The sequence below is a fragment of the Hyperolius riggenbachi genome, chromosome 4 (assembly GCF_040937935.1).
Source record: "Hyperolius riggenbachi isolate aHypRig1 chromosome 4, aHypRig1.pri, whole genome shotgun sequence".
Taxonomy (NCBI): domain Eukaryota; kingdom Metazoa; phylum Chordata; class Amphibia; order Anura; family Hyperoliidae; genus Hyperolius; species Hyperolius riggenbachi.
Window position 1 is genome coordinate 439986275 of NC_090649.1, and position 11286 is coordinate 439997560.

The window sequence follows — 11286 nt, forward strand, 5'->3', positions numbered from 1 at the left end:
GATCACAATAGAGCACTTGCTAAGCCAAAGCACAAAGGAGCAACTCTCTCTCTGTACAAGTCTCAGGCAAGCATGGAGAAACGGAACATGGCGGCCGCTATTTATAGGGTAGGGGCTGGCCAGGGTCCCCTTCTGTGATTGGCTGCCGTCAGAGGGCCTGGGAGCCCTCTGATTGGCTCTAAGGACATCAATCTGGGCTATGACGCTATTCGAGCTCGGTACCGAATACCGAGCTCAAATAGCTGAAAAAGAGCTCGAATATTCGAGCTACTCGAATATTCGAGCTCTGCTGAGCACCACTGGTGAAGTCCTAGGTTTCAACACCTGGGATCTAATCTAAGGTCTGAGCTGTGGCGAACATTACGGAAAGTGGTGTGCAATCGCCAACGATTTTCATATGGTCCTGCACAATTACTGTCAGTCCTGTGTAGAATAACACAAATACCTTTCTTTTGCTCTTCTTACTGAGAGCAACAGCCCCTCACCCTCACATCCTGTGTCAGGTTGGAAAAGAATTTCACACCAGGTCAACCCCCCTGGGTAAAGCCATTTGGCTACACAGCTCATCTCCCCCAAGCCAGCTCAAACTGGCTGAGATAAAAGTTCCCTCCAAGCTCATAGACTCAAACAAAGAGAACTTTAATTTATTAATAATTCAAAATAGGCTTGGCACAGCAAGACAAAAATGACATTTCCTGATGCCTAGAAATCAGTTCTATCATTCACCTGAAGTGCAATTTTCTGGCTATTAGGAATCAGTAGAGAAACCACTTTATCCGGCCTGTGTAGAGCTTCGTTTAATAAATATAGTCTGCTTATAAATATAGTCTCGGATTTGCGATGCGCCAATCTGGGGCGGAGTCACACAGATTATTAATAATTGGTACATTTTTTGCTGTGAGTCTGGGGGGCGGCAACCTGCTGATTAAGAGGTAACCCCGCCTTAAACACACCTACTTTCCAGGTAGGGACAGCCCAAAACTCAGGTCCTATAAGAGTGGGGCGGGACCAAACCCACCCAATTCTCCAAATTCCATCGACCAGGAACGTCCATGCAGGCGTTTAAGGAGAGCCAGCGCCTGCTGTGTTCAAGGACTCTTAACCTGAATGCCTACTTTTAAACTGGACTCTTTTTCTTCATTCTTCAAATGGACTGCTCAGCTAACTAAATAAGAATTTTCTGATTTTATTCCTTTTTGTTTTTAAGCTCTGTGTGTATATGTTAATTGGTGTATATAACTGTATGTAATGCAATTTTGTTATTAAACGTTTTAAAAATCGTTTAGTGGTTATGACCTGTTGCTGAACATACACAATCGTACCTATTCTCCTGAAATCACTACCCTGTGCTCAGGTATACATTTATAACCCGTATGCGTGATTCCGGCTCAGATAGTCCGATCTGACCCAGATTCCTGCATACCACAAAGGGTTAACAGAGCATTCTCAAAGTCCTAGTATAATTACAGTAGCGGGCTGTGTGACTTGCTTGGTGGCAGATCTTTGAACTGTATGTGTGAGGTGAATCCGTTGGCATCCGAACGCTCCCTCCGCGAGTCGGTTCATCAAATTGCGAACTCAGGTTACCCTTCATGATGAACAAAATGACCGTGTGAGAGGATTTCTGACGCTGACCGATTGACCCCATCCGCAGACAGGCCTTGCGGTCTGTGACATGAGCGCTAACACAGGAGGCATTCACGACACCAGACAACGCCAGACTGAAGCCCGGAGGCTTAAGAAGCAGAGGAGACCTCACTGGCACGCCCCCTGCAATCAGCCAATCCTGGGCGCCGTGAGTCTCCTCTGAGGTCAGCTGATCCGTCAGTCAGCTGACCAGCCTCCTTCCAGCATAAAGGTCCCGTCTGTACGCGCGCCCGCGCGAGACTGGGACCCCATTACCTAAGTGACGACCCGACTTCGGCGTCCTAGACGCCGGAGGGACGGGTGCGGGAATGGAGGCAGCCGCGGCGGTGGTGCTGTTCGCCGCGGCTGCCTCTTCAGTTGTCACAGTGCCACCCCTCTAGGCATGGACCCCGAACACGCACCACCCGGCCTATCAGGATTCAACCTATGAAACTCCTCCCTGAGTTCCTCCACATGCATGCGAGAGAGTGGTACCCACGATCTTTCTTCTGGCCCATACCCTCGCCAGTGGACCAGATACTGCAAGGAATTACGCACCCGTCGCGAATCCAAGATCTGCTCTATTTCGTACTCGGGTTCTCCATTGACTACCACAGGGGGGGAGGAGAGGAATCCACATACACAGCAGGTTTCAAAAGTGACACGTGAAACGTCCTACCACCCCTGAAACTGGGTGGAAGCGACACCATGTAGGTAACATTATTCACTTTCTTAGAAACAGGATAGGGCCCTATAAATTTGGGACCCAATTTAACAGAGGGCTGCCTTAAGGACAGGTGCCGAGTGGAAATCCACACCAAATCTCCCAGTGCGAATCTCCATTCCACAGAACGTCTTTTGTCGGCTTGCCTTTTCTGGACCGAAAAAGCTTTTCTTAAATTACCTTTCACCTTTTTCCAGATGTTTCCCATGGTCTCTGACCAGTGTTCCAGAGCTGAAAATGGTGATGCCACCACTGGCAGTGGTGAAAATTTGGGTGATCTCCCCGTAACAATCTGGAACGGAGAGAACCCTGATGATGCAGACCTCAAGTTATTGTGGGCAAACTCGGCATAGGGTAAAAACTTAACCCAATCAGTCTGGGTATCAGCCACATAACACCTGAGGAACTGCTCAAGGGCCTGGTTTACTCTCTCGGTCTGACCGTTGGTCTGTGGGTGGTAGCCGGAGGAAATTGATAACTTCATCCCCATTTGATGACAAAACGCTTTCCAAAAGCGAGAAGTGAACTGGACTCCCCTATCTGACACCACATCCTGGGGAATCCCATGCAGCCTGAAGATGTGGAGTACGAACAGCTCTGCCAATTCCTGTGCAGAGGGGAGTCTGTTCAAGGGGATGAAGTGTGCCATCTTACTAAACCTGTCGACCACCACCCATATGACCGTTTTACCCTCAGAGAGAGGCAGTTCACCCACGAAATCCATGGACACATGGGTCCAAGGTTCCTCGGGCACTGGAAGAGGCTGTAAGGTGCCGGCAGGCGCTCGCCTATACAGCCTTGCTCCTGGCACAAACGGCGCAGCTTCCCACGAACTCTTTACAATCAGAACTGATTGAGGGCCACCACACACTTCGACTTAATAATTCCTGAGTGCGAGCCACTCCCGGGTGACCGTGCTGGGCATGAAATGCTTGCAAGACCTTAAATCTGAACTGGAGGGGAACAAAAAGAGCCCCCTCTGGTTTGCCTTCAGGAATCTCCTGTTGAAAAGGGCCCAGCTCTGATGCCCAATCCAACTCAACCTCTTCCCCAGAGGGTTCTAAATCCTGCTCAATGGTTTCCTCTACTTGCGCTTCAGTAGCGGCGAGGGGAATCTGCTCTAAACAGTGTACATGGCAGTATGGTGACCAGCTTATTAACTGTCTGGTACTCCAATCAATGTCCGGGGAGTGTTTCTTTAACCACGGCATCCCCAGGATGAATGTGGATGTGGACATCTCTAACACCAAAAACTGCATTTGTTCTCTGTGCAGGGCCCCAATCTTGCATAACAATACAGGAGTCTGAGTGATGGTGAGTGGCAGTAGAGAATCATCCACAGCAGTAATTTTAATCTGTTCCCCAACAGGAATCAAAGGAAACACAAATTGGTTAGCGAATTTTCTTGACATGACATTTACAGCGAAACCTGAGTCTATAAAAGCCTGAGTAGTGTGAACCTGACCCTCCCAGGTGATAGTACATGGAAGCAACACACGTTTATTATTTAGAGGTAACTCTGGATCGCCTAGGGTAGTACCTCCAGCTACTCCTAGGCGATAGAGTTTTCCGCCTTTTTAGGACAGGCAGAAACCATGTGCCCTTTGTCGGCGCAATACAAACATAGTTTCTCTACACGCCTTCTATTTTTCTCAACTTCTGAGAGCTTGGCCTGTCCAATCTGCATTGGCTCGTCAGCAGGTGGAGAGGAAGGCGTAGGAGCTGAGAAAGTGCAAGAAGAGAAGCTTCTTGAGGGCTTAGACCGAGTTTGCTTTTGATAGCGAACTCGCCTATCAATCTTGATGGCCAAAGATATGGCCTCATCCAGGGTCTTGGGCTCTGGATGACCCAACATGAGATCAGCCACGGCATCAGACAATCCCGATAGAAAGCAATCTAAAAGTGCGTACTGCCCCCACCTGGCTGACACCGCCCATCTCCTGAACTCAGCAGCATAAACCTCAACTGGACTGTGTCAGTGCCTGAGGGTATTTAACTTCCTTTCAGAGGTTACTGCCAAATCAGGATCGACGTAGATCACGGCCATAGCCTTAAAGAATTCTTCTACTGAGACCAAAGCCTCATGCCCAGTAGGAAGACTATAAGCCCAAGATTGCGAATCTCCAGACAACAATGTTTTAATAAAGGTGACCTTCTGACCCTCTGTACCAGAAGAGACGGGTCGTAATTTAAAATACGACAAACATCTATGCTTAAAATTACGAAAATCCGAGCGTTGCCCTGAGAACTTCTCAGGTGGGGGCACCCTCGGTTCGATCACAGAAGGGGGTGACACTCGAGTATTAGGGTCCAGTAAGCAGTTAACTGACTCAGTTAGTTGTTCAATCTGAGTCTGTTGCGCGTTAACTGTTTTAATAAGTTCATTAACAGTGGTGGCTAATACATCGACCCGACTGCAGAGCGTCTCCATATTTTTCTGGTCTGGTGTTCTGTAACGGTTGGGTGTCGCAGCTCAGATATCTGATTATTTGGTGATCTGCAGAATCACCAATAATGCAGACGCTATACCTGATTATGTGTGATCTGCAGAATCACCAATAATACCAGTATAGCAGCACAAGGATCTGAGTATGTAGTGCTTGGTGCAACCGTGACTAATAATTTGACAAGGCCTCACCAGAGGGGCTGGTGAGGTACTAACAATACACTGACCATGTAATAGAGTTCAGAACTTGAATAGAATAACAAGGCCTCACCAGAGGGGCTGGTGAGGTACTATCGGCTCACTGACCGTGTGAGGGAGTACGATAACTTTAATAGTTTAGCGAGACCTCACCAGAGAGACTGGTGAGATACTATCGGCGTACTGCCCGTATAATAAAGTACAAACCCCAGCACGCTGGGGATACTGGAACTGAAGAGATAGAATCTCCCGAGGAGCGGGTGATTCAGAAAGTACTGCAACCCAGTGATCGGCGATTACAACAATACTGCAATTACAAATCACCTGAGGAGCAGGCGATTAAGGCTGTACTGCAGCCTAGAGGACACCTGAGGAGCAGGCGTTACAAATAACACTGCAATTTCTGATCACCTGAGGAGCAGGCGATTAAGGCTATACTGCAGCCTAGTAGAGCAACTTCACCAGAGGAGCTGGTTAAGCTAACACCTCACCAGTGGCGAGGGCCCACTGGTGAGCAGAATGGTCAAACAGGCAAGGGTCATCAACAGAGAAGACAGTATCAGAGCAGAATCGTAAGGCAGAAGAGTAAACGGAAATCGGGCAGAGGTTCAGCAACTTGAGGCAGATAGGCAGAGGTACAGAATCAGTAAGCGAGATCAGAGTCAGAGTTTAGCCAGAGTCATACACAGGAATTAATAACAATATAAACAATATCCTAGACTAGGTGTAAACTCCTTGGTTTCAACACCTGGGATCTAATCTAAGGTCTGAGCGCTAACACACGAGGCATTCACGACACCAGACAGCGCCAGACTGAAGACCAGAGACTTAAGAAGCAGAGGAGACCTCACTGGCATGCCCCCCTGCAATCAGCCAATCCTGGGTGCCGTGAGTCTCCTCTGAGGTCAGCTGATCCGCTGGTCAGCTGACCAGCCTCCTTCCAGCATAAAGGTCCCGTCTGTGCGCGCGGCCGTGTGAGACTGGGACCCCATTACCTAAGTGACGACCCGACCTCGGCGTCCTAGACGCCGGAGGGACGGGTGCGGGAATGGAGGCTGCCACGACGGCGGTGCTGTTTGCCGCGGCTGCCTCTTCAGTTGTCACACATGGATGTGCTAAACAGTTAGCACGTGAAGTGCCGTTCGCAGACTTTTGCGCACGCAAAGTGCCGCAATTCGCACGATCGCGGACTTTTGCTTGCGCCATTTGCCGTGATAATTGCGCGCGCAAAAGTCCGCGATCGCACAAATCGCGGCACTTTGCGCGCACAAAAGTCTACGAACGGCACTTCACGTGCTAACTGTTTAGCACACCCGTGCTAAACAGTTTGCACGGCTTTGTGAGTCAAGCCCAAAGTGTGATAACTTGACACTCATCACAGCAACAGCACCAGAGATAGAACTGCTTAGACGTCTTCAAATGTTAAGGTGTTTATTCAGAAAACAGATATACAGATGTGATCAGCAATCTTCGTTACCTCAGCAAAACAATCGGTTTGTAGAATCTTATGCATTCCATGCAGACTTGGGCCATCCCTGGTGAATGGTCCAGGCTTTATCTTATAATCTAGGATACGTTGCACTTAGCGTATATACAGCATACAGATAATGTAAGTTACAAGAAGGAAAGTAGAAAGTCAGCAGTCAGAAGTGGCTCTCTGGAGCCCGACGGCTGTTTTATACTAGCCTCTAAAGAGTTAAACGTGACATCATCCAGCAGGGACGGCCCAGTCCCCATTGCATGCAATTGACTGATAACAGCAGGTGATAGAGGACACGGTCCGCACCTGCTCAGGTGGGACAAGCCAAATATGGCATTCCCTCTCCTATTACCCCGTAAATGAGGTAATATGTCCCTAAGACTATTGTTTAATGCACTTGTGAGCATGTTTTCATAACATTGGCTCATGTTTATCCTGCTGCAGCCTGGAGGTCTGTACATCTGGGCCTGATAAGCCCTCCGGCCGCATTCATACGAAAATGGCGCCTATGAATAATGGCGCACGGCATTGCCGTTAACCCGTATGCGCTTATTGTTATTTACTGTTAAAGACCTTCCTTTCTATCCGGCATGCGCTTATCGTTATTTACCGTTAAAGAACTAACACATAGCCGGGATGCGCTTATCGTTATTTACTGTTAAATATTTTAAACTTATCCTACATGCGCTTATTGTTATTTACCGTTAAAGAACTTACACAGGCGGGATGCGCTTATCGTTGTTTAATGTTAAATATTTTAAACCCCCTATCCTACATGCGCTTATTGTTATTTACCGTTAAAGAACTTACACAGGCGGGATGCGCTTATCGTTATTTACTGTTAAATGACTGCAACTTAGCCGACATGCGCTTATCGTTATTTACCGTTAAAAAAACCTACATTTATCCCGTATGCGCTTATCTTTATGTAACGTTTACCTATTTACATTACATGTAGGCACTTATTGTTGTTTACCTATTTGCTACTTCCTTAACAGGAACATGCTGATCCTTATTTACCGTTAAGGTAAACCTGTATATTATAAAATAATTTTTTTAAATTAAAAAATGTCATAATCAGATTTATTATAAGTTCATTTCTTTCCTGATACCTATTTTCATTGAACATTATCTAACAATATTATCCTTAATAAAAATTTAATTTTAGAAATTATTTAATTAATTGATTAAAGTTATATAATAGTATGATTATATATACTTCCCTTTTCATTTCTTTATTTCTGTTAGTTTGTACTATGAAGCTGCTCCATCCACTTTGTTAAAATTTATACAGTTCTGCATGTTACTCATCTTTATTTTATTATTAAGATTTATAATAAATAATTGTTTCAATTCAGTAGTCAGCATAAGGATAAGCTATAAAATAAAGCATTTTTTAAATGTATGTTTTGTAAAACTATTCCATTGCATTTGCTATGTTTTGTTTTCACACGATTTCACACCCTTTGTTTTTAGATCCTGATAATTAATTTACTCAACACTGTAACATTTTTTTGTTGCATTTATTCAATAATCATTTTTTTATTCCCATACACTTCGGCATACACTTCGGCATATACTGCACTTCATCATACCTACCTACCTACCACCCCAATATCCCTCCTGCACTCTATTTAACCAAACAATGCTGGCATAGGCCGCACTGCATCATACCTACCAACCCACTGTCACTCCTGCACTCTATTTAACCACACAATGCTGGCATAGGCCGCACTGCATCATACCTACCAACCCACTGTCACTCCTGCACTCCATTTAACCACACAATGCTGGCATAGGCCGCACTGCATCATACCTACCAACCCACTGTCACTCCTGCACTCCATTTAACCACACAATGCTGGCATAGGCCGCACTGCATCATACCTACCAACCCACTGTCACTCCTGCACTCTATTTAACCACACAATGCTGGCATAGGCCGCACTGCATCATACCTACCAACCCACTGTCACTCCTGCACTCTATTTAATCACACAATGCTGGCATAGGCCGCACTGCATCATACCTACCAACCCACTGTCACTCCTGCACTCCATTCAACCCCACAATGCTGGCATAGGCCGCACTGCATCATACCTACCAACCCACTGTTATTCCTGCACTCCATTTATCCACACAATGCTGGCATAGGCCGCACTGCATCATACCTACCAACCCACTGTCACTCCTGCACTCCATTCAACCCCACAATGCTGGCATAGGCCGCACTGCATCATATCTACCAACCCACTGTCACTCCTGCACTCCATTCAACCCCACAATGCTGGCATAGGCTGCACTGCATCATACCTACCAACCCACTGTTACTCCTGCACTCTATTTAACCCCACAATGCTGGCATAGGCCGCACTGCATCATACCTACCAACCCACTGTCACTCCTGCACTCCATTCAACCCCACAATGCTGGCATAGGCCGCACTGCATCATACCTACCAACCCACTGTCACTCCTGCACTCCATTTATCCACACAATGCTGGCATAGGCCGCACTGCATCATACCTACCAACCCACTGTCACTCCTGCACTCCATTTATCCACACAATGCTGGCATAGGCCGCACTGCATCATACCTACCAACCCACTGTCACTCCGGCACTCTATTTATCCACACAATGCTGGCATAGGCCGCACTGCATTATACCTACCAACCCACTGTCACTCCTGCACTCCATTTATCCACACAATGTTGGCATAGGCCGCACTGCATCATACCTACCAACCCACTGTCACTCCTGCACTCCATTCAACCCCACAATGCTGGCATAGGCCGCACTGCATCATACCTACCAACCCACTGTTATTCCTGCACTCTATTTAATCACACAATGCTGGCATAGGCCGCACTGCATCATACCTACTTAACACTCAACTGTCACTCCTGCACTCCATTCAAATGTTAAAGAGTGGAACCAAGAACAGGTAACAGGTCCTATGTAATGTAAATTTGATTAAATGAATGAATGAATTATGTATGGGTACGATGCAGGTTAATATTTGAAAATTATACTCTATTTTACATTCTTAGAGCACAATTGAAAAAGGATTCAGGCCTTAGCATTAATAATTTTGCTATATGTAACAGTGATGTGCATGTACTCACAAAGAAAATTATTCAATTCCACCTTTACTACACGTTGGTTCAAGCTCACTGGAAAATAGTTTTATGTGTGATAGATAAGACCTCTGTCTTCAATGTGCACAACATTGTTAGTGGATTACCTGGAGCTGTTAGGCATGGGCATACTAGAGTATAGTAGTGCTGTGTAAGAAAGTGAACCTAATAAGTTCCTCAATGTCCTCCTCTACTACCTTGAGATTTATGTAAAAGTCAAGGTATTTCAATCTGTCTTGAGAATTGTGCATGTACACACAATGTCTCCTTGGGGTACTACACATGCGCACCACTACGGCGCATGTGTACAATCTTAATGCTTGTGTAAGTGGCACGGTGGAAGGATACCACTGACTGGCTTAATTAGCAGGACTCATAGTACAATTTGTATGTGGTGGATTGGGACAGCGATGGACTAATTGACATGAATGTGCATGGGAGAAGACACATGATTTATTATATTACTTGGTTCATAGATAAACAAGGTGCATTATATAACCCATTGTACTGTTTCTCAAACAGCAGCTTATATTTATGTTACAGCAAGTGTTAGTTACTTATTGATAGCCAAATAAAATTGAAAGGGCCTTTTTCCACTACACACAGAATGGATGCAGATAAACTGACTACAATAAATACCTTTGTGAAAATATGAATAAGAAAAATTGCATTTCATGGAATCAGGCCAATACAGTTTGATTTGAGTCAAATTTTCAACATCCATTCGTCATCTAATCAGCATGCAGTGTAAACTAGCCCTAATAGATAGAATTACATAAATGCAATGAAGTACCTGATGACCAACTGAAACATTATTTTAGAAAAAATAGTCATCAAACACTTCACTGTGAAATCTTGTCAAATACATATTTAAAAACAGTGAATGTTAACTTTTAATTTGTACAATAAAAATCGATTGCAATACTATTTTCATCCAAAGAACTAGTGTTTATTGAAAATTACACAATTTTAACATTAGTAATTGTATTGTTCACTGTATTTTCAAACATTTTACCAATGCTCATAATATTGCGTAATTGAAAACAATGCACATGGCCATATTTAGTAATTTACAACATATCCACATCTTGGTGTAACAGGTTTAATATGTATTAACAATGTTTCAATATAAACAATCTTTAACGTTTACAATGCAAAAGGCATAAAAGTAACGCAATGGCCGTAAGGTACATTTAAACACACAACGACGTACAGTTTTTAATACAGCATTTTGCTTAAAATACGAAATTTAAGCCATCCTCTCCAATAAGCATCAGTGTCTGAAATTAGTGAACCTTGCTTCTAAATAGTGTATTTATTGTTAACATGTACTACATAATTTGAGACACAAATATATGTCTTTCGGTTAACTTACGCTACGTCATGAATCGTCTCAAACTTGTCTTATCCTGTACATGCCCTTATATGTAATGTATCCCCACTAACAAAAAAAAAAAAATTAAACTTACTCACCTAAGGAGAGGGAATGCTCCGAGTACTAATGAGCCTACCCTCTCCTCTCCCGTTGTCCAGTGCACCCTTTATCCACTTGAGGACCCACCCTTTACCCCCCCCTTAAGGACCAGCGCTGTTTGTTGGGATCTGTGCTGGGTGGGCTCTGCAGCCCCCAGCACAGATCAGCGGGCACGCAGAGCGATCAGATCGCCCCCCTT